The sequence below is a fragment of the Hemitrygon akajei genome, chromosome 3 (assembly GCF_048418815.1).
Source record: "Hemitrygon akajei chromosome 3, sHemAka1.3, whole genome shotgun sequence".
Taxonomy (NCBI): domain Eukaryota; kingdom Metazoa; phylum Chordata; class Chondrichthyes; order Myliobatiformes; family Dasyatidae; genus Hemitrygon; species Hemitrygon akajei.
Genome location: NC_133126.1, coordinates 38,895,471 through 38,918,992, shown reverse-complemented (window position 1 = coordinate 38,918,992; position 23,522 = coordinate 38,895,471). Strand labels below are relative to the sequence as shown.

The window sequence follows — 23,522 nt, the reverse complement described above, 5'->3', positions numbered from 1 at the left end:
TATTGCAGCCTACCAGGAAAAGTTATTGATCACCTTTAACTTAAAAGCAGCGTTTTCGCTCAGATCCAAAGCCGCTCGCGTAATGCGCTCCCCCCCTCCGTCCCGTTTCATCGCAAACCGGCATTTTCCCACAAGACACCGCGAAACCGGGTGTGACGTCATAGCATCCCGCGATGTAGTACAGAAAACAAATATAGTTTAAACTAAGTAGGCAGCACAATGCTTCGAGTGTTTTCCATGTTGATGAGGGTGAGTACAAATGACTGATTTACAATAATTTAATTGTGAAAGTGCGCTTGATTTATCGTACAATTTCATTGGACCTCTGTGAACTACTCATCAATTTTATTGGTCTACTGTTACGAGGCAAAATGTTTTCGGCGGCATGAAAAAAAATAATACATTAGCCGCTTCGGATTATTGGCCGCAAAGTTCAAAGCTGTTCAAAATGTGGGAAAAAAGTAGCGGCTTAAAATCCGGAATCTACGGTATCTACATCAGCACTCAGGATGAAGCCACATTCAGGCACTTCATCAGTAACCTTCCGTCCTCTGTAAGATAAAATCTAAAATGTTTGTTCCTAATTGCACAACCATAAACTCCATATAAAACCGCTCAAAGAGTGAAGCAGTCTTTCTCTATATGTAATAGCAACAGTATGTTTGGGCCAAGGACACTGCCCTTAGTATTTCCCCCAGGAAAGTTTGAAGATTAGATTATTAATGTCCTGTAACTGAAACAGCATTCGATCAAATGCCTGTTTGCATCAACCTTCAAATGTGGTGATGAACTGAGTCTAGTTGGATTAAGGCTGGATGAGCCATTTCAGACTGGAGGAGACTGCAGAGGATACAATATTATTAGGTTTTCTCTATCAAATTAATGCAAATGGTAATAACAATCCACTGCTGGTCAGTAAGAATTCCAGACACAATAAAGACATGAGTGAGGCTTTAGGCAGCTGAAATCCTTTCATGAATGTTGATCACTGCCAGCTAGCCAGAGTTTGTCGCCCACCCCCCATTGATCTTGAACTCAATGGTATTGTTGGCCATCTCAAAAGAGAGTTAAGCATCTACTCCATTGTCAGGAGTCTAGGGTTATATTTGAGCCAGACCAAAGAGAGAAGTCTACTTTCTTTCCTCAGAGAACATCAATGATCAATAGCTTTATTGTTACTCATTGTTACTTGCAGATTTTTTTGAATTTTGAATTTACATTCTTCACTGTCTCACCACATAGAGATGTTATGATGGGACCAGAATATACAAACATCAGGAATAGGGGCAAGACTCTTTCACATGGCTTCTTGAGCAACTTAGTCATTCAAAAAGATAATGCTGATCTCATTTTGCACTGAACTCCACATTGCTGTCATTTCCCCTTAGCCCTTAATGTTTTTTTTTTGCAATAAAGTTCCTAGATAATGATTCCAAGCTTCTGGCTCAGAAATTATGTAGAAATTGAGGAACATTGGTTATATCTTCACAATGAACCATTTTTGTTGAATCAGCTTTTCAAAGGGGTGTCAGTGTAACCCAAGTTAATTAAACAAAAGTTGTAATGTTAGAAAGTTTTACTTGTGGAGGGATGAAAATGAGGTTTACCGATTTAAAAAAAAAGCAAATTTGAAAAAAAAACGCTATGTGAAGGTGGGGTGGGCTGGACACAGGACGGACAAGGAGAGAAACTCAACAATGATTAGAAGCTGAAGACATGAACTGTTAAGAGTGGAATTAGTAGTATCTTTACCCCACTAACTTGAAACCCTCAGGGAGAATCCTCTGGAGGAGAGACAATAGTGATAAAAGATTTATTGAAGCTACAGCTATAACGAGACAATATCGGCAGAGACGAGTGTCTAAAATCCTTATTGTGTAGTCGGGAATTAGTCTGTAAAATCACACCAAGAATTTGGTCAAGTTTTTGTACAAGTTTGTGAACTGACTAACTGTGTATGATAAACTATTTCATTCCAATGGACCAAGAAACAAGATGGCAAGCCACCCAAGATGAAGAACCGGCGCGGGAACAAAGTGTGTAATGATGCAGAGGATTTATTATGGTTGGATGTGTAAGTTTATTTTAATTCGAAGAATCTGAATTTGATTTTCTGCAAGAACTGATTACTTTTGCAAAGACTTTGGTAAGTTACTGAATGAGATTTACTTTGCTTAAGAGTTGTGATGTTGGAAAATTGTTGTGAAAGGAGTTAAACTGTGTATATATAATTTTTGAATTTGAATTTAAACTTGTAGATATACTGCCTGGAACTGAAACTGAAGTTAACTATAATACTTGAAAAGAGAATTATATTTGGTTTTCTAACTAACTAGGGATAATTAAAAAGGAAAGTTCAGTTTGTAAACTTTTAAACAGGGAATAACACGAGGTCTAATTAGTTAAAGAAATTAGAGTAATAAAGGAATATCACTGATTGTAATTAAATGGAATATCTTGTGGTTTGATATGTAAGATTTGGAACCTAAACAGAATGTTTGAATTTTGAATTGTTCTTGCACATGTAAATATTTTGTATATTTTTTCTCTTATAAACAAAACCTTATTTCCAGAAGTGAGTGGTTTCTATTTGTTGCCTCCTTCCGATACCTAGAAACTTCTGATGGCCTGTTAGCACCTAGTGTAATTTGATTTTCTCAAAAGAGTGTGACAACTAGTCACACACAATAAGACTAGTGCTACACAGGCTTTACATCAGTTTTATGGAAGCTTGCTTTGTTCCTAGATTAATACATATGATTTATCCACACTCCGGTAAAGCTGCTGCAGTCCTTGGCCTGAAGAAAGGAACTTCTTTTAAAGAAGAAAAGGAAACCACAGTCCGTAGTGCCATGTGGGAATACAAGAGGCTTGCCAGATAATTACACAGGGCAATGTCTAAATTAACAAAATATTGATGGGGGTGTCTGTCAACCAGAACTGCAACTTTGAGAAGTTGTTCAGGATTTAAGGCAGCATTACAGAGGTGACTTCTCCCAAAGTACGATAAGTATTAAATGAGACCATAAGATATAGGAGCAGAAGTAGGCTATTCAGCACATTGAGTCTGCTCCGCCATTCAATCATGGGCTGATCCAATTCTTCCAGTCATCCCCACCCCCCTGCCTTCTCCCCGTACCCTTTGATGCCTGGCTAATCAAGAACCTATCTATCTCTGCCTTAAATGCACCCAATGACCTGGCCTCCACAGCCTCTCATGGCAACAAATTCCACAGATTTACCACCCTCTGACTAAATGGAAGATTTTCAGTCCCTTAAGAACAAAATATAGAGATTTAGAGTCAGAATTGTACAGTACTGAAATGGGCCCTCCAGCTCACCATGGCATTAGCTTTTTACCCATCTACATTCACCCAATTAATAATTTGTAAATCCTGCAATACTGTAATTCCAAGCAAACTCAACACCAAATTCTGGATCATGGGAGTCAATGCATTCCTCTGCAACTGGGTAACTCTGCAATGAGTAAGGACAGGCCACAGCACCTTCACCACTAATACCCTAACACTGGTTCTCCACAAGAACCAGCCTCCCCTCTATGGACTCTATACCTCTTGCTGGCTCAGTAAAATAGCCAGCATAATCAAAGACACCCTCCCAATCCAACATTCTCCCTTCTCCACTCTTCCTTTAGGCAGAAGGCAAGAAAGCCTGAAAGTACATGCCGCTATGCTAAAGGACAGCTCCCTAGTACAATAAATTGGACTTTTGACCTCACTGCACTTTCTCAGTAGCTGTTACACATTATTCTCTATTGCTATTGTTTGAACCTGTTCTATATCAATACAATGTATAATAATTTGATATGTATGAACAGTATGTAAGACAAGCTTTTCAGTGTAACTTGACACATGTGGCAATAACAAACCAACACTAATACCCATTAGCCCACATAAGGACTAGATCCGTCTATGCCTGTTTGACTGCCTTTAAAATGTAGTGACTGCATCTGATTCCTCCACATCTCAGGCTTGGTAAAAATCAACTTGCTCCTTGTTAAACCTTGTCCTGTCAAAGAGTTTCAGCTGGAAACATTGACTCTTTACTCTTTTCCATAGATGCTGCCTGGCCTGCTGAGTTCCTCCAGCATTTTGTGTGTGTTGCTTGGATTTCCAGATCTGCAGATTTTCTCTTGATTGCCCTTGTTAAATCTTCTACCTCTCACTTTTACACTATATGCTTTTGTTTTGATCACTCTACAATGGGTGAAAGTTTTTCTTTCAAATATAGTGGCTACTTTAATAGGTACACTTGCTCACTAATGCAAATATCTAATCAGCCAATCACGTGACAGCGCCTCAATGCATAAAAGCATGCAGGCAAGGTCAAGAGGTTCAGTTGTTGTTCAGACTAACCATCAGAATGGGGTAGAAATGTGATCTAAGTGCCTTTGATCATGGAATGATTGTTGGTGCCAGACAGATTGGTTTGAGTATCTCAGAAGCTGTTAATCCCCTGGGGTTTTCTTTTTTTTTTGGTAATTTATTTTTTTATTGAAGTTCTTCAAACAAACATTTCCATAAGATGTATTTCAGACATTGTACATATATATCATATAATCATATATATCACAAATCTCCACAAAGTATTTATCTGAGATATACACTTATAGAAAAGAGTGGAAAGAAAAAAAAACAAGCAAAAGGAAAGAACTATGTACAAGTAGGGAGTGATCTTTTTTTTACAACAGATTCATTGATTTGTGAGAATAAAATCAGGCCTATGAGGCGTTATGTAGTTAAACCATTTTTCCCAGTATGAATCAAATTGTTCCAGCTTATGATTAACAGATGCTGTTATCTTCTCCATTTTGTAAATGTCCATTGTAATTTCCATCCATGCATTTAAAGTTGGGCTCTCCTGTGATAACCATTTCCTAGTAAGAGTCTTTTTGCCAGCCACCAACAGTATATTCATTAAATATTTATCTCTTTTCAACCATTCTTGAGGTATATATCCAAAATATATGGTCTTACTCTCTGAGGGTATTTCACATTTAAAGATGTCTTGTAGGGCATTGTGTATCCCCCTCCAATAGTTTTTGATAACAGGGCAGTCCCAAAAAATATGATATTGATTTGCATTTTGATTTCCACAATTTCTCCAGCAAACAGGGAGGTTACTATCATAATGGGATTTCATGCACAATACTCTTTAGAGTTTACAGAGAATCATGTGAAAAGCAAATAAAACACATCCAGTGAATATCAGTTCTGTTGTGAAAATGCCTTGTTAATGAGAGAGCAGAGAAGAATGGCTAGACTGGTTCAAGCTGTCGGGAAGGTGACAATAACTCAAATAGCTATGCGTTACAACAGTGGTGTGCAAAAGAGCATCTCTGAATGTGCAACATGTCATATCTTGAAGTGGATGGGCTACAGTAACAGAAGACCATGAACATGTGCTCAGTGGCCTCTTTATTAGGTACAAGAGGCACCTTATAAAATGACCACTGATTGTATACCATCTTATCATCTTATACACTTCTTCCAGGTTACCCTTCAGTTTCCTTCAATCCAGAGAAAGCATGTTTAGCTGATCTCATCTCCCCCCACAATGCAAGTCATCCAATCCAGGAAATCTCCTGCTGTATCTCCTCTCCAGCTTACTCACAAGGTCTGGTGACATGCATGTCCTCTACTGATTTATCTATGGAAGAGCACAAACTAGCATGTGATCTAGCACCAATCTCTGCCCAGTTAGTTGATCTGTCCTTGGCATTCCAAACTCAGGGAGGGAATAAATAGCTGGCACTTCCATTCTAGGTCATAAAACAGCAGCATCTGAAACCAATAATCTGATAAAGGACTGGAGAAAAATAAATGCCAATGCATTTAATAAAAGAGAGAAAAGTGAGCAAATAAAGCTACTAGAGTTTATGAAGAAGCACACAATTTCCCAGATGAGCAACTGGACTAAAGGTTGATTGTTTTAATGCCTCTAAGCAACATTGCTTTCAATTTCACAATGTAAATTTTCAAAGCCAGACACTTCTAAACTTTGCTATCAAATAAAATCTACGACTGTCTATATCTGTTTAATGATTTCACACTTCCGTCTTGCTGTTCTGAGAATCTACAATTAAATTACCACAGTGAAATAATCCATTACCATTCATTATTTACAAGCTAATTCTGTACAGACTGAGAAAGCATTAAAAATGCTGCTAATTGTGACTAGTCAACTTTAATCAAATTTGATATGCTACTTAGCGCTTTGGAAAATCACAGCTATGTCAATATCACTTCTCAATGAAGTAAATAAGGCATTTGTCTCTCTGCTTTCATATTCAACAATTAATTTCAACATCCCATATGTTCAATGAAGATTGAAACTGCAGGGAGGTAAATCGATTATATGAAATGTCCTCAACTTTTCAAAAGCGCGCTGACCCCAGAAACCAGTACAAAATGCATTTGAAACATCTGAGGAAAGGACTCAGAAACGATCTGTGCTTAGAGAAAAGTCTGGGGTGATGTCAACACAGGTCATCTGAAATTACCAGTGGAATATTGTCCTCGTTCGTATTATGGCACATTACTCTCAGAATAAAGCCATGGAAAGTTTTTATCTTCGCTATTCCTTTCACTTATCAAGAACTAAGTTTCCTCTCAAACATGTACTGCTCCCTGTTTTACTTCATCTATACCTTCACACTTTTCCAAGGCATGTGAAGTGCACACTGTGGCTCATGCTGCAGTTTTGTTTACTTATTTCAAATATATTAAAAGAAAAGCACTGACAATTTGTCAAAATACTTACGCATTTTTGCTTGTTCAAAATCTGAGAGTGGCTGTTGCTATGACAAACTTCCAGTTCACTACAATGCTAGCACAAAATCGTAATGCTGAATCCTGCTAACATCACCGAGCTGATTGAATTAGCATCTTACTCATGTATACCTCACAAGCATACAACCTACCGCTGAGGGACAGAACACTCTTCAGCTGATCTGGCTGAGAGCTCTCACTGCTGAGGCAGTAGGCAGCAACAGAAAGACAATTTCAGCATCAAAAGCAGATCGTGAAACAGGGCGTTCACAGAACCTGGCAGCCTTTTAATGCAAATTGTTGACTTACTTCATTTTGTGTTAAAGGCCACTGCAGATACAGGGCTTTCAATATTGATGCTTTGTTAAGAAAAAAGTTGCATTCTTCTTGCACCTCAACAAACACTCCAACTCCACTTAATAACCAGGGACTTACGACTTAAAGTTCAGACATTACTTTTTTTTCCTGGATGTAGATGGTCATCATCTTTTTCAGAGAATAGGGGACTCTAGAAATAGATGTCATAGGTTTAAGATGACAGGGTAAGAATTTAATTTGGACTCTAGGGGAAACTTTCACATATGCAGGCTGCCAGGGGTAACTGTAGAGGCAGGTACAACTGTAGTATTTAAAAGCTATTTGGACACAGAAAAGGTTCAGATGAACATGAGCCCAAATGCAACCAAATGTCTTGCCAATTGCAAGATGGCATCCAGCTGTGAACTCTGGGTCATTGCTGAGTTTTAGATTTTTCAGTGTTTTTGTTAGGCTCATGGGAATAGTTTTGGGGATTTAGAGGGCAGTTAGGAGTCAAGTTAGGGCTTAAAGCCTAGATGTGGGGGAATAAGAGGACAGGCAGGAGTCTAAAGCTCCACTCCACGTTTGAAAGCCAGTGACATAGACGTGGGACATCTGTGGACCAGGACAAGATATTCAACCAGATGTCACGTCTGCAGACCAGTGCAGATGAAAGATGGTGCCCCCCTGCTGGGTCAATGAGTTGTCAGCGGGTTTTCAAGTTGGACTGCTGTGGGGACAGGAAGGGCGAGAACTGGTGACTCCCTTGGTCTGTGAATCGGTGAGACCACAGTTCGAGGCCTTGTGTTGGGGGTCCTGGCATTGGCAAATCTGGACTTTGAGACCTATTATTTGATAATTGTCTGGTCCTGGAGTTGAGGCTGACTATCAAGGCGCAAGGGCCAAATCAGAAGTCGAGTCCCATTGACAGAGTCTGAATCTCTGCTAGCTTGCTGAGGTAGTCATAAGCCCAGTGAGTCTGAGTCCAAATAGGAGTCCGCTGGAGGTGGTGGCCTGTCCTGGGGTTAGAGGACTGTGTATGTGAATGGACAGGAGGGAGGAATGGGGCTCATTTTGATGATGTTGCTTTGTTGCTTCTTGTGTTCTGTTTTGTTGTGTCCTGTGTTGTTCTGCCAAGCACTGTGAGCATGCTATATAGGTGCTGGAATGTGTGGCGAGACCTGCGAGTTGGTTGTTAATACAAATGCCCATTTTCTGTATGCTTTGATGTGCAGGTATATGTGACAACTAGTTTAAACCTGAATCTTGAAATAGTAATGGCTCGGATAGATATCTTGGTCTGCGTGGAAGAGTTAGACTAAAGAACCTGCTACCTCGCTCCATGTGGATCAACCTGACTACACGTCTGAATATAACATGATTTTATAAGTGATTCAGTAGGCTGGCTCTAATCCTCAAAGATGGACAATGGTGTTTTTCAACGCCTCCATGCAAATCCTAGGAATTCAGGCAGAACTAGTCATTGAAAACAACATTGAACTGGCCAATGAAGCAGAATTTGATTTGTTAATGATGGCGATGTTGAAGAGTTACTACATTCTCATAGTGAGAGCCTTAATAACAAAAAGCTTTGTGAATTGGTAGAGCAATGCATCCTGGGTGAATCTGGGGACACGGATGGAGGAGAGGAAATACCAGCAAGAAACATCGCCACAAAATTCCTCAGCACTGGCATCTCCACGATCACACAAATCATGGACCAGTTCATCGATAATGACCCTGACTGGAAGCAAAGCAATAAGGCAAAAAGAGGTGTTCTCCACATGATTTCCTGCTACCGAGATCTGCTTCAAGAGAGAAGCAGATCTATAATTACCCGGACTATCCCTACTACTTTTTTGAACAAGGGGACAACATTCACCTCCCTCCAATCCTCCTGTACCATTCCCATGGACAACAAGGACATAAAGATCCTAGCCAGAGGCTCAGCAATCTCTTCCCTTGCCTCGTGGAGCAGCCTGGGGAATATTCCATCAGGCCCCGGGGACTTATCTGTCCTAATGTATTTTAACAACTCCAACACCTCCTCTCCCTTAATAGCAACATGCTCCAGAACATCAACCTCACTCATATTGTCCTCACAGTCATCAAGTTCCCTCTCATTGGTGAATACCAAAGAAAAGTATTCATTGAGGACCTCGCTCACTTCCACAGCCTCCAGGCACATCTTCCCACTTTTATCTCTAATCGGTCCTACCTTCACTCCTGTCATCCTTTTGTTCTTCACATAATTGAAGAATGCCTTGAGGTTTTCCTTTACCCTACTCGCCAAGGCCTTCTCATGCCCCCTTCTTACTCTTCTCAGCCCCTTCTTAAGCTCCTTTCTTGTTACTCTATATTCCTCAATAGACCCATCTGATCCTTGCTTCCTAAACCTCATGTATGCTGCCTTCTTCCACCTGACTAGATTTTCCACTTCACTTGTCACCCATGGTTCCTTCACCCTACCGTTCTTTATCTTCCTCACTGGGACAAATTTATCCCTAATATCCTGCAAGAGATCCCAAAACCACATGTCCATAGTACATTTCCCTGCAAAAACATCCCAAATCACACCCGCAAGTTCCAGCCTTACAGCCTCATAATTTGCCCTTCCCCAATTAGAAATGTTCTTATTCGCTCTGATTCTGTCCTTTTCCATGATAGTGTTAAAGGCCAGGGAGCGGTGGTCACTGGCCCCCAGATGCTCACCCACTGAGAAATCGGTGACCTGATCCGGTTTGTTACCTAATACTAGATCTAGTAAGGCAATCCCCCTAGTCGGCCTGTCAACATACTGTGACAGGAATCCATCCTGGATGCACTTTTTTTTCCAATGTCCCATACACTTAAATTAGTTTTGCTACAACAAGTGTATGGGACATTGGAAAAAAAAGTTGAATTTCCCCATGGGGATGAATAAAGTATCTATCTATCTATCTATCTTAACAAACTCTGCCCCGTCTAAACCATTGGAACTAATCAGGTGCCAATCAATATTAGGGAAGTTAAAGTCACCCATGATAACAACCCTGTTATTTTTGCACCTTTCCAAAATCTGCCTCCCAATCTGCTCCTCGGTATCCCTGCTACTACCAGGGGGCCTATAGAATGCCCCCAGTAGAGTAACTGCTCCCTTCCTGTTCCTGACTTCCACCCATACTGACTCAACAGTGGATCCTGCTACATTACCCACCCTTTCTATAGCTGTAACTGTATCCTTGACCAATAATGTCACCCCCCTCCTCCCCTCCCCCCCCCATCCCTTTTAAAACACTGAAATCCAGGAATACTGAGAATCCATTCCTGCCCTGGTGCCAGCCAAGTCTCTGTAATGGCCACTGCATCATAATTCCATGTATGTATCCAAGTTCTCTGTTCATCACCTTTGTTCCTGATGCTTCTTGCATTGATGTTCACACACTTTAGCCCTTCTACCTTACTACCTTTACACCCTTTATTCTGCTTCTCTTTCCTGAAAGCCTCTTTTATGTTAGATCTGGCTTTACTCCATGCACTATACTTGCAGCTCTCGCATGACCTTTATCCTCCTCCACCTCACTATCTGCTCTAACACTGGTTCCCCTCCCCCTACAAATCTAGTTTAAACCTTCCCACAAGGATGTTAGACCCCCTCTAGTTCAGGTGCAACCCGTCTCATCGGAACAGGTCCCACTTTCCCTGGAATAAGGCCCAATTGTCCAGAAGCATGAAGCCCTCCCTCCTGCACCAACTCCTTAGCCAAGTATTTAGCTGCATTATCTTCCTGTTTCTAGCCTCACTAGCACATGGCACGGGTAGCAATCCTGAGATTGCAACCCTGGAGGTCCTGTCCTTCAACTTTGCACCAAACTCCCTAAACTCTCTTTGCAGGACCTCCTCCTTCTGCATAACCCTGCATAGCACTAATTTACATAGTGCTCCACCTTTGAGGAGCACATCCTCAGCGTTAAGCGGGGTCTGAGTGTCTAAGGCAGAGGTTGATAGATTCTTGATCGATCAGGGCATGAAAGGATATGGGAAGAAGGCAGGAAGTTGAGAGGAAAATTGGATCAGCCATGATGAAATGGCAGAGCAGACTCAATGGGCCAAATGGCCTAATTCTGCTACTATCCCTTATGATGTTATGGTCTTATTTATGTACAGGTTCACAAAATTGTGGACAGATAGGCCTAATGATCGACTAGATTTACAGAGAGATGAGGAACCAATTACATAATTGCTGTCTTCCAAACAGTGATGAAATTTACCAGAACTGAAAACACAAGGGTCAATCACATTCAACTTGTTAATGCCAGAGAATGCTCGTCCATTATATGCTCACCCATGTCAGCTCCTGCTCCTATTAGCATCATCAGTCTTCATCAGGTCAGGAAGCAGCACAGTAGCCTTCTCAGTAATTGCAAGTTCATACTTGGCACTTGGGCAATGCTCCCAGCAGTGACATAGACTTAAATTAGATTAGCAGAAAAATTCACACTGAAATTATGTAAGTGAGTAGACATTTCTACAGAGCAGCGGAATTTAAATTAACCTTAAACCTTGTGGCAATGTTTATGCAATGAACATTAGCCAATTGCTTAACAGATATTGAAAATTCAACAGGTCTGTTTGTAACTGTTGCCTGGAAATGCTTCCATTACATTCATTATCAAATGACAGATGTCGTAAGAGGAAGAAAAATCACTAAATATCCTGTTGGTGGATTATAAGTACACTGAATCGGAGCAAACATTCTGCTAAAAATACCGCTCCAGTAATTGCTTAAGTGATTTGGTAGATGGATTAGAGGGTAATTGATGGAATTAAAAATGATTTCCCTCACTGAGTGCTGGGGGTCTGGAGATCACATCGGTGGTAGAAGTACTCACCATGTGCATCTGGACGAGCACCTGATGTGCCAAAACCTGCAAGGCTATGGAGAAAGAGCTGGGAAGGGAAAGCAAGCTAAAATCCAAGAGGCTTGCATGGACCTTCTGAGCTACTTCAGTGCCACAGCTTTCTATGGTTCTGGAATGGCGATATCATTTAATTGAAGTAGTAAATTGGTTCATTAGCACATAAGACCATAAGACAATGGAACAGAATTAGGCCATTTGGCCCATCAAGTCTGCTCTGCCATTCAATCATGGCTAATTCTTTTCTCCCCTCCTCGGCCTTCTCCCCATAACCTTTGATGCCGTGTCCAATCAAGAACCTATCAAGCTCTGTCTTAAATACACGAAACGTGCTCGCTTCGGCAGCACATATACTAAAATTGGAACAATACAGAGAAGATTAGCATGGCCCTGCGCAAGGATGACACGCAAATTCGTGAAGCGTTTTTTAAAAAAAATAAAAATACACGAAACGACCTGATCTCTACAGCTGCCTGTGGTAATAAATTCCATAAATTCACCACCTTCTGGCTAAAAAAAAAGTCCATATCCCTGTTTTAAATGAACGCTTCTCTATCCTGTGGCTGTGCCCTCAGCATGGGGAACATCCTTTCTACATCTACTCTGTCTTGGCCTTTCAACATTTAAAAGGTTTCCATGAGATCTCCCCTCATTCTTTTAAATTCCGGCAAGTACAGACCCAGAGCCAGCAAATGATCCTCATATGATAATCCTTTAATTCCCAGAATCATCCTTCTGAACTGCCTCTGGACCCTCTCCAATGCCAGTACATCTTTTTTTAGATGAGGAGCCCAAAAATGTTCATAATACTCAAGGTGAGGCCTCACCAGTGCCTTATAAAGCCTCAGCATCACATCCCTGCTCTTGTATTCTAGACCTCCTGAAATGAATGCTAACATTGCATTTATCTTCCTCACCACTGACTCAACCTGCAAGTTAATCTTTTGGGTGTTCTACACAACAACTCTCAAGTCCCTTTGCATTTCAGATTTTTGGATTTTCTCCCCATTTAGAAAATAGCTGTACATTTATTTCTACTACCAAAGTACACAGCCATGCAATTTCCAACACTGTATTTCATTTGCCACTCTCTTGCCCATTCTCTTAATCTGTCTAAATCCTTCTGCATCCTACCTGTTTCCTCAACACTACCTGACCCTGCACCGATCTTCATATCATCGGCAAGCCTGGCAACAACGCATTCGATTTTGTCATCTAAGTCATTGATATACGGCACAACAAGCAGTCTCAACACCGACCCCTGCAGAACACCACTAGTCACTGGCAGCCAACCAGACATGGATCCTTTTATTCCCACTCACTGCCTCCTGCCAATCAGCTAATGCTCTAACCATGCCAGTAAATTCCATTCAGTAATACCATGGGCTCTTAACTTTGTAAGTAGCCTGATACACAGCACTTTGTCAAAACCTTTCCGAAAGTCCAAATATACAACATCCATTGCATCCCCTTTATCTATCCTATTTGTAATCTCCTCAAAGAATTTCAACAGGTTCATCAGGCAAGATTTTCCCTTAAGGAAATCATGCTGACTTTGTCCTATCTTGTCCTGTGTCACCAAGTACTCCATAACCTCATCCTTAACAATGGACTCTAACATCTTCCCAACCACTGAGTCCAGGCTAACTGGTCCATAATTTCCTTTTGTAGCCTTCCTCCTTTCTTAAATAGTGGAGTGACATTTGCAATTTTGCAGTCCTCTGGCACCATGCCAGAGTCCAATGATTTTTGAAAGATTATCACTAATGCCTCCACAACCTCTACCGCTAACTCTTTCAGAACCCCCTGCTCCTGGTGACTTATGTACCCTTATGTCTTTCAGCTTTTTGAGCACCTTCTCCCTTGTAATAGTAACTGCACTCACTTTTCTTCCCTCACACCCTTCAACATCTGGCACACTGCTCGTGTCTTCCACAGTGAAGACTGATGCAAAATATTCTTTTAGTTTACCTGTCATCTCCTTGCCTCCTATTATTATTTCTCCCGCCTCATTTTCTAGCGATCTTATATCCACTCTCATCTTTCTCTCATTTTTTACATATTTGAAAAAGCTTTTACTATCACTTTGATATTGTTTGCTAGCTTGCTTTCATATTTCATCTTTTCTTTCCTAATTATTCTTTAGTTGCTTTCTGTAGGGTATAAGCTTCCCATTCCTCTGGCTTTCCACTAATTTTTGCTTTGTTGTATGCTCTCTCTATTGCTTTTACATTAGCTTTGACATCCCCTGTCAGCCAGGGTTGTACTATTTTGCCATATTCCTCATTACTCCCAGAAACTCACACCATTGCTGCTCTGATATCATCCTTGCCAGCATCTCCTTCCAGTTTCCTTTGGCCAACTCCTCTCTCATACTACTGTAATTTCCCTTACTCCACTCAAATACTGCTACATCAGACTTTACTCTCTCTCTATCAAACTTCAAGTTGAACTCAGTCACTCAGTCATATTGTGATCATTATGTCCTAAGGATTCTTTTACCTTAAACTCCCTAATCACCTCCAGTTCATTGCATAACACACAATCCAGAATAGCTGATCCCCTACTAGGCTCAATGACAAATTGCTCTAAAATGCCATCTCATAGGCATTCAATCAACTCACTGTCTTGGGATCCATTTCCAACCAGATTTTCTTAACTGACCTGCATGTTGAAATCTCCCATGACTATCATAACATTGCCCTTTTGACATATCTTTCCTATTTCATGTTGCAATCTGTAGTCCACATCCCAGCTATTGTTGGGAAGCCTGTATATAACTGTCATCAGAGTCCTTTTACTTTTGCAGTTTCTTTAATAAATCCACAAGGATTCAACATCTTCCTATGTCTGGGGTGAGTGGAGCTTTGATTGTGTAGGCTGCTTTAGTAAGGTAGATCAGGACTGCATGTTTTCCACCTATATTGAAAGAGCGCCAGGCAGCACTTCATCTTCCACCAGGTATGAAACGATGCTAAAGGCTCTCGTCCTTAACAAATAAAGAAATCATGAGATTTAAACACACAACGTTAACTGCTTTAGATGACCCTGTGAATTCTGGCAACAAACAACGGCAGAGCCAAAAGAGGCATGTTCCACCCCCTAATTGAAAACTTTGCATTGCCTCTCAGCTCCCTCCCTGCCCTGACCCAATCACAAATCTTTGGAACAAAACTGTCTTCATGAAAGAGGAGTATGATCAGGGAGGACAGTATTTGGCAAAAACCTAGAAGACCATAAGGAGAGGTAGCCCATTGAGTTTGTGCTTCCCATTAACCAACCCTGTACAATCCCAAAGATGTTATCACTCTAAGACCAACGTACAGTGGTCAATAAACCTACCCAACCATAAATCTGTGTGAGCAAGGAGAATATACAAACACCCGGAGAAGTACAGTCACAGAGTGAACATCAAACAACTCACTGACACCAATGGAGGTCAGGGTTGAATCCACCTGCTTTCTTCACCTGCAGTTTGGCATCTGCAGAACACAAGAACCAGTCGAACGCAGAAAACAGCCAGCACTGGCTTTTCTTTCGCTCAATGGTAAATACTTCAGATCATATTTCAGAAGTATTCTGCACACCACATAGAGATAAGCAAAATGCCCTGTAGCCATCTACCTCACACAGACATCCTTGTCCACAAGAACACAAGCAGACTTCAACAAATATGATTAATAATTAATATATAACCAAAATTTACATATCTCCTATTGATTGTTCATGGTAAATTAGAGGATATTCTAGATTTTAAGTATCACATTGTAAAACACACTTGCCTTAAAATTTAACCTATTTATGCCGGGTTGTTTTTGTGCACCCAGTGGAAACATGGTTTTCCATATGTGAGGTCCTATTAACAACCCCAGGCTGTTTCTTTGGATGGTGAGACTGGGTGAGCAGCAATTAAAAGCCTCTCTAACATTTGGTTTATGTTCACATCAACTTAGAGGAATTAGATCAGGGGTGCAGTGCGGCCGGCACCTCTTTAAGAAAATAGCCGAAATAAACAAGCTAATTAATTGGGAGCCGCCCAGGGTGATTTGAGTATCTCAGAAACTGCTGATCTCCTGGGATTTTTACGCACAACAGACTCTGGCGCTTACGAAGAATGGTGCCAAAAACAAAAACACATCCAGCGAGTGGCTGTTCTGTGAGCGAAAACATCTTGTTCAATCCACTCGCTGGATGTTTTATTTTGTTTTTGGCACCATTCTCTCCAGGGTCTGTTGTGCGTAAAAATCCCAGGACATCAGCAGTTTCTGAGATACTCAAATCACCCTGGGCGGCACCTAATTAGTTAGCTTGTTTATTTCGGCTTTTTTCTTAAAGAGGTGCCAGACGTGCTCTGGTGTGCTCCGGCTAGCACCGCACCCCTGGATAGGATCCAGTTCAAACTTACAATGTTCTGAAGGCTAGTCAGACTGGATGTATGGAAGGCATTCCATCTGACAAAGGACCACAGTCTCAGGTTACAGGGCGTGAGATTTAAAGACCAAAATATGGAGAAGTGGCTTCTTTCGGAGGATGCTGAACGTGTGGAATTGGCTACCTCAGAAAGCTGTAGAGGCCAGCTCACTGAACACATTTATATACATATCTAGGCCTAAGAGGCAACAAAGGGTATAGGGAGAGGGCTTTAATATGATAATAAGATAGGTGATCAATCATGTGTTAAACAGCAGAACAGAATCAAACAGGCAAATTGCCTACTCCCAATCATCTATGTTGCTGTTTCTAGGGAAATTCACCAAAATGATTCCACAGAGCACGGCTGGTATTTCCCTGGTGTCTGTCATGCAGCTAATGACATCATGGCCAATATAACACACATTTTAACTGAAGAGAGCTTTTCGTTCTTTTTAAACATGTGCTTGTTTATTTGTTTGGTGGCTGTCTGTGGGAAGACAAATCTCAGGGGTGCATACTTTGAATCTTTGTCACCAACATGCAAGACTCGGGTCCAGAGATTTCAATTTCAATTGAAATTGAAATTTCATATGAAATTTCAATTTCACTTCACCCATTAAATGACATACAAACCAAAGGCATGTTAAATTGAACATTCTCTCAATTACCCTGTAGATCCACTCTAAAACAAAGGTCATCCTGCTTCTGTCATCAGGCAGTGTGTATCAGCGATGTTTGTGGGTGCATACATTTGAGGGGCAAGTTCTAGGCAACCTCTTCAATCCAGGCAACAGCCTCGTGAACCTCCGCTGCACCCTCTCCAAAACCTCCTATAATGCTGCACAGAATCCAAAGAAGTATTCTGTGTTACATTTTTCTAAGTACATCAAGCATTTTTCACAATACATCAAGTCAATTGATATAACTTGTCTACAAAAGTAAGAAAAAAAGTCAATTCTGACCTCATAGAAAAGCTAGGAAATGACCCTAAATCCACAGAACACAAACGCAGTCATAGGCAGAATTTCACAGCCAATTTCAGGCAGCACTTTGGAGGAAACACACCAGGCTTTTGAAAGAATAAAGATGAGATTTACTGAGGAAACAGTACAATTATTTAAGTAGTCTTGAGGAGCTGGAATTGGTTCTTCGGAGAAAAAGGACAGCTAAGAGTAGGTTTGGTAGAAGTGTTTAAAATCGTCAGGGATTCGGATAAGGTGAGAAAACTGTTTCTAATGGCTGAATTTTCAACTAATGCGGGCAGAGTTAGCACAGGTAGCAAATGTAGAAAAGTGAGCAGAATGCCTGCTGACAAGATGAACTCAGTGACTAGGGTGACGTGGCTAGGATATGGAAAGTAATGGTGTTTTCTAAGCAGCTATCAAATAACAATTGAACACATACCTAGGGAAAAGAAGTGCAGGGATATGGGGAAAAGAGCCAAGAAATAAGACTTCTGAGTTACTCTTCAAGTGACCCAATAAACCAAGTGCTGATAAAAGATAGCTTTTCATGGTTAGCAATGACTTACTGGGCCAAAGGGCCTGTTTATGTGCCATGTAATTCAATCAATAAGCTCAATCAATAGCCTCCGTCTGCATCATACTACATTGCTGCAATATGAATCACTCTGCTTGTTCTGAAATATGTGTGCTGTAAGATTTCATTGAGACGTTGTTACTGTACCAAGAGTACAATAGTGGAAAGCAACAATGACCTCATCACGCTGTTTCACGGGCAAGGGAAATTAGGTGACTCTTTGTAAAATGAATCAGCTTGAATCTTCACATTTGTTCCACTACGAGACAGTGATCTCACTATCCTTTCAGCACAAGTGAAAGAATATTGGAAAATGATAAAATAAAAAGCTAAACATATGAATTCTAGTCTACGTTATGGGACTGGGAAGGTTGATAAACGTAAGTTAGAACATTCTTGAAGGGAACAGTGAAAACCAGAGGTAAACATACATGTTGGTACAAACAATATAGGTGGAACAAGGGATGAGGTCCTACAGATTGAGTATAAGGAGTTCAATAAGAAGTGAAGGAACTGAACTTCGAAAGGAGCAATCTTGGATTACTCCTGGTGCCATGTGCAAACAAGGCCAGAAATATTTTCCCCCCTCCCCCACTACTTTCAAATCTCTTACTATCTTTCCTTTCGGTTAGTCCTGACAAAGGGTCTCGGCCCAAAACGTCGACAGTGCTTCTCCCTATAGATGCTGCCTGGCCTGCTGTGTTCCACCAGCATTTTGTGTGTGTTGTTCCAGAAATATAAAGTTTGACTGGATGAGTTTATGGCTGAGAAGCTGGTAGAGTGGATAGGGATTCAAGTTCTTATGCCACTGGGATCTCCTCCGAGGTAGAAGCATCCAATACAAGAGGGAGGAGTTGCACTTGAACCAGAGAAGGACCAACACACACAAAATGCTGAAGGAAATCAGCAGGGTCAAGCAACGTCTATGTTGGGGAACAAACAGTCAACGTTTAGGGCCAAGACCCTTCATCAGGACTGGAAAGGAAGAGGAAAGAAGCCAGAATAAGGAGGAGGGTGATGGATCTGGCAGGTGATCCTTGCAACTGTGGATGGGGTGAGGGGGATGAAGTGAGAAGCTGGGACGTAATAGTGGAAAAGGTAAAAAAAAAACTGAAGAAGGAAACTGATAGGATAAGACACTGGACCATGGGGAAGGGAAGGAGGAAGGGCAGGTGAGAAGATGAGAAGGGATGAATGGAGCCAGAATGGTGAATGGAAAAAGGCTGGGAAATTACTGCAAGTTAAAGAAGTTGATGTTCATGCCATTAGTCTGGAGGTGACTCAGACATAAAATGAAGTGTTACTCCTTCAACCTGAGAGTGGTCTCATTGTGGCAGTAGAGGAGGCAATGGACTGACATGCTGGAATAGCAATGCAAGGTTGAATTGAAATGTGTAAACACCAGGAAATTCCACCATTTGTGCTCAAGAACAAGAGAAACAAGTAGAGATACTTTGGAAAGCATTCACATATAGAGGACATATTTGCAGTCTTACATTAAAGCGCATAAATAGCCGGGGCCTGTCAAAGTGCATCTTTAGACTTTGTTGGAGGTTAGAGAGGAAATTGCCTTGGTCCTTGCAGATAAATTTACTTCGTCATTAGCCACTGGTGAAGTTTCCAAATACTAGAACATGGCTAATGCCTTTCCATCATTTAAGAAGGGTAGCAAGGACAATTCAGGGAATTACAGGCTGCTCAGCCTGACATCAGTGGCAGGAAAGAGAGAGAATTCTGAGGGATGGGATCTACCAACCTTTGGATACACAGAGTCTGTTTAAGAGGTGTCATTGTTGGTTTGTGAGTGGGAAATCATGTTTGATGGAACTTTTAAAGTTCTTTGAAAAGGTAACCAAAGATGTAGCTGAGGGAAGGGCTTTGGGTGTTGTCCAATTTAACAGGCCTTTGAACAAGGTCTTCACGGTAGGCTGGTCTGAAATGTTATGTCCTTTTGGAATCCAGGAAAACTAATTGTATGAATTATAAATTGACTTGGAGGTAGAAAATAGACAGTGTGGTTGAAGGGATATAGATAGTGAAATGACAAGGCTAATCAGCAAGCTTGCCAATGACACAAAATGAAGTGTTGTTGATAGTGAAGAAGATTATTGTAAATTAGAATGGGACCTTGATCAGTGAGTGAAGCAGACCAACATGAGGCAAACAGATTTCAATACAAATAAGTGTGAGTTTATACATTTTGAAAAGTCAAACTAATGTAGGATTTAAAAATGAATGTAGGGCACTAGGGAGTGTAATGGATCTGAAGAACTCAGGAATTCAAGTGTTTACTTCATTAGAAGTGGTGTCATAGGATGATGAAAAAGGCATTTAGCATGCTGGCCTTCAAAAGTCAGGCATTGAGCGTAGGAATTAAAATTTTATATTGGAGTATTGAAGTTATTGGTTTCTGTCACCCTGTTGTAGGAAAGATGTGATTAAAGTAGAAAAAGTGCAGAAAATACTGGAGGATGTTAGCAGGACTGTAGAGGGCCTGCATCATGAGGGAGTAGTTTGCCAGGCTAGGTCGTTATTCCATGGAAATTAGGAGAATGACCAGGAAGGTGATCTTATAGAAATACTGAACTGTATGAGCAGCATAGATAAAATGGACGGTACCAGTCTTCTCCCCAGGGTAGGGAAGTTCAAAACTAGTGGGAGCAAATTTAGGGTCAGATGGGAAAGATTTAAAAGGAGTATTGTATATTTAGATTTTTAGGTGGCCTTTTGCAATTTGCCACATATTAGGCTGCTTAACATGGTAAGAGCCCATGGTACTATAGTAAAAATATGAGCATGGTTAGAAGATTCGCCGACTGGGAATAAAGGGAGCCTTTTCTAGTTGACTGCTGGTGACAGGTATTGTGCCACAGGGGTCGATGTTGGGACCACCTCTTTTCGTGTTACACATCAACAATTTGGACATTGGAATTGATGGCTTTGCAGACTATATGAAACTAGGTGGAGGAACAGGTAGTGTTAAAGCAGCAGGGAGCCTGCAGAGGGGCAGAGACAGATTAAGAGAATGGGCAAAGAGGTGGCAAATGGAATATAGTGTAGGGAAATGTTTGGTCATCCACTTCAGTCTAACATCATTTTTAGTTTAAGCAATGCACATACATATCATGTGCTTGCCATTCATGTACCTTCACATGAAGCTCACTGTAAACAACAGAGAATGCTTCATCAGTCAATTTATTTACAATATTACTCATGTATTACTGTGGAGTTCATTGCACAGATGGCTGTTGAGGCCAAGTCATTGGATATATTTAAAGCAGAGGTTGATATTTTCTAGATTAGTCAGGGCATCAAAGGTTACGGGAAAAGGCAGTAGAATGGGTTAAGAGGGATAATAAATTAGCCATGATGGAATGGTGCAGAAGAGTCAATGGGTTGAATGGCCTAATTCTGCTTTTACTTCTGGAAAGAGCCAATGTGGATATTTTATACAAAGCGGGACTTTCACCCAGCAGGTGGGAAGTCCATTTCTGTTGCACCATGCACACTGTGCCTACTACTGGGTTACCTCTGACTCACCAATTTGAGACTTGGTACAAGAACAAAAAGCAAATGTTTATTGAAAATTTACTTTCATGCCCTTAACTGAAAATTAGATTGCATTATGTTCCACTGAAGAGCAGATGGAAATCTAATGCTTTAAGATTTTAGTCATTGATTTTTGTGCATATTTAAGAAAATAGCTTCTCTTGCTTGGACAGAGCTGAAAATTGGAAAAATCCTTATAGGCAGTGGTGGGAATCAACTTCAATTGGTAGTCGCTGGCACTATAAAAAGATTGCACTATTGGCTGTAATGGTATTGGGAAAGGTCAGAAGGCCACCATGATAGTGTGACTCATGAATTAAGAGACTGTGGCCATATACTTCCTTCTAGACCAGGCAGAGATTTGCAATGTGATCTGAAAGAGCATTTGTCCACTGCAATTAAAATGCCATATCCTATAAGGAAGTCATGCCACTCTTCTTATCAGCTGAGTGTTTCCTGAGGCAATCCATAACAGATCCACCCACCATTTATTACCAACTTCCCTGATTTAAAACTGTTCATCTCTTTTCACTGCAACGATGAATTATTCAGCTCTGAGCGTCTGGCACCATTCAGTTCTTGCTCGGGTAAACCCATCAGAACAACAGCAGCTGGGCATTAATTGGCCACAGGATGGGCTCTTTCGGAGTACAAGTCATAGGAGCCTAATCAGAAACCTCAGCCTGCTGAAGATGTGAATCGAAAATGAGGGGAAAAAATGCTGGAGATTGTCAATGTGAAATTTAAAGTTCAAAGTTAAAAATATATTTATTTTCAATGTACACTGTATACAACCTTCAGATTTACCTCCTTACAGGCAGCTGCAAAAAAAAAACAACTGAATCCATTATAATAGAAGATTGTCAAATACCCCCAATGTGCAGAATAAAATCAAATTGTGCCAACAATGAAAGTGAGCAACTAGCAATCAGAATTGAATTTGAACTGAATGATTTTTATTGTCATTATACATAGGTACAATGAAACTCTGTTTGGCTTCCTCTCAGGCAATCAAAAAAGCGGTAGATAAAAACAAGACAGTAATAGAAAAACAGTATTAAATAGATAAGTAGCAGAAAATAAGTTACAGCAGCACCAGAATATCACAGTAATGCACAGAGTGCCATTAGCGTAAGTATTTGAGTCCTTGTGTGTGCATGTGTGTGCTCACAGTTTCAGTCATTGTTCTGTGGGAGTGGAGTGATGGAGGCCACAGCTCTGGGGTAGAAGCTGTTCCTCGGTCTATTTGTTCTGAAGCTCACAAAATTGGTTCACAGTCACAAAGCCAGCTACAGCCTCAGTTCAGTGCAGAGTGAGTACACCTCACGAGCAGCAAGATGAACATTGGCCCATCCCTGTCTTAGAGCCCTGACACCCAGACCATTTCAATCTGGCCCAAAACTTAAATTGATCAAGCAGCAGATCGTTCCCAATCCTTGCCACTTCGATACACTCAATCAGGCCTAGGACCTGCTGCTTTGATTCAGCCCAGACATGACCATTCCAATCTGGCCGACCACTCAAATCAGTCAAATATTGGCTTGTTCCACACTTAGGCCCTGCCTCGTTGATACTGCCTTGCCTCAGCTCAAATCGTATCAGTTCTGCCACTTCGAATCAGTTCCAAGTCCGCTCCAACAATAGCGAAACATTGGCTCATTCCCCTTTCTCATTCCCAAGCCCTTCGAGACTTCAGCTCATACTACAAAAAGGCCAGATCGCAGGTTAAAAGCTCAGCTTTGAAAGGGACGTTAAAGACTATTGATTGCAGTGATCATTTATCAGAAAAAGTGAGGTTAATAAAGTAGCTAGTAGTTTTGTTTGCTGCCAGCAAGTCGTTGCTGTGTTTCACCAGTGCCATCTTAAATCAAAGGAGAAAGTGAGGCACAAGAAACTGTAGATACTAGAATCTGGAACAACAATCAGCTGGGGAATCTCTTCTTGCTACTATGGTTGGGAAGGAGGTACAGAAGCTTAAAGTCTCCCACCTCTAGGTTGAGGAACAGTTATTACCCTACAATCATTGGGTTCCAGA

General features: G+C 41.0%; 1 protein-coding gene and 1 pseudogene across 4 annotated transcripts in view; one reads left to right on the top strand and one right to left on the bottom strand.

Moving 5' to 3' along the window:
- The window catches only part of mdga2a (MAM domain containing glycosylphosphatidylinositol anchor 2a), a 904,971-nt gene that overhangs the window by 634,853 nt on the left and 246,596 nt on the right, over positions 1–23,522 (bottom strand). The gene's annotated exons all lie outside the window — the stretch shown is intronic.
- On the top strand, positions 12,316–12,415 carry LOC140725825 (U6 spliceosomal RNA; annotated as a pseudogene).